Raw genomic sequence first — 226 nt, forward strand, 5'->3', positions numbered from 1 at the left:
CTGGTTTAGTTGTTTTTTTCCAATATTTGATTTTGATCGTTTTTTGGGGGGCGGGGTGTAGGGGGAATATATTTTTTTGTGTTCAGTTGTCTTTGTTCTCGCAATGGCTGATCAGGTGAGCCGAATGGTTCTTATTCACTCTCATCTCCTCCCGTTTTCACCTTTCTCTCTCTCAACCTCCTTTTTTTCTCCCTGTTACCCCCAATTCCCTCTTTTCTTTTCTCTT

The 226-nt window shown here is 41.6% G+C and overlaps 1 protein-coding gene across 1 annotated transcript in view; it reads left to right on the top strand.

Moving 5' to 3' along the window:
- Positions 1–226, top strand: part of LOC119589515 (synaptotagmin-1-like) — a 71,270-nt gene that overhangs the window by 68,910 nt on the left and 2,134 nt on the right. The window lies entirely within an intron of this gene.

This window comes from Penaeus monodon, chromosome 25 (genome assembly GCF_015228065.2).
Source record: "Penaeus monodon isolate SGIC_2016 chromosome 25, NSTDA_Pmon_1, whole genome shotgun sequence".
Taxonomy (NCBI): Eukaryota; Metazoa; Arthropoda; class Malacostraca; order Decapoda; family Penaeidae; genus Penaeus; species Penaeus monodon.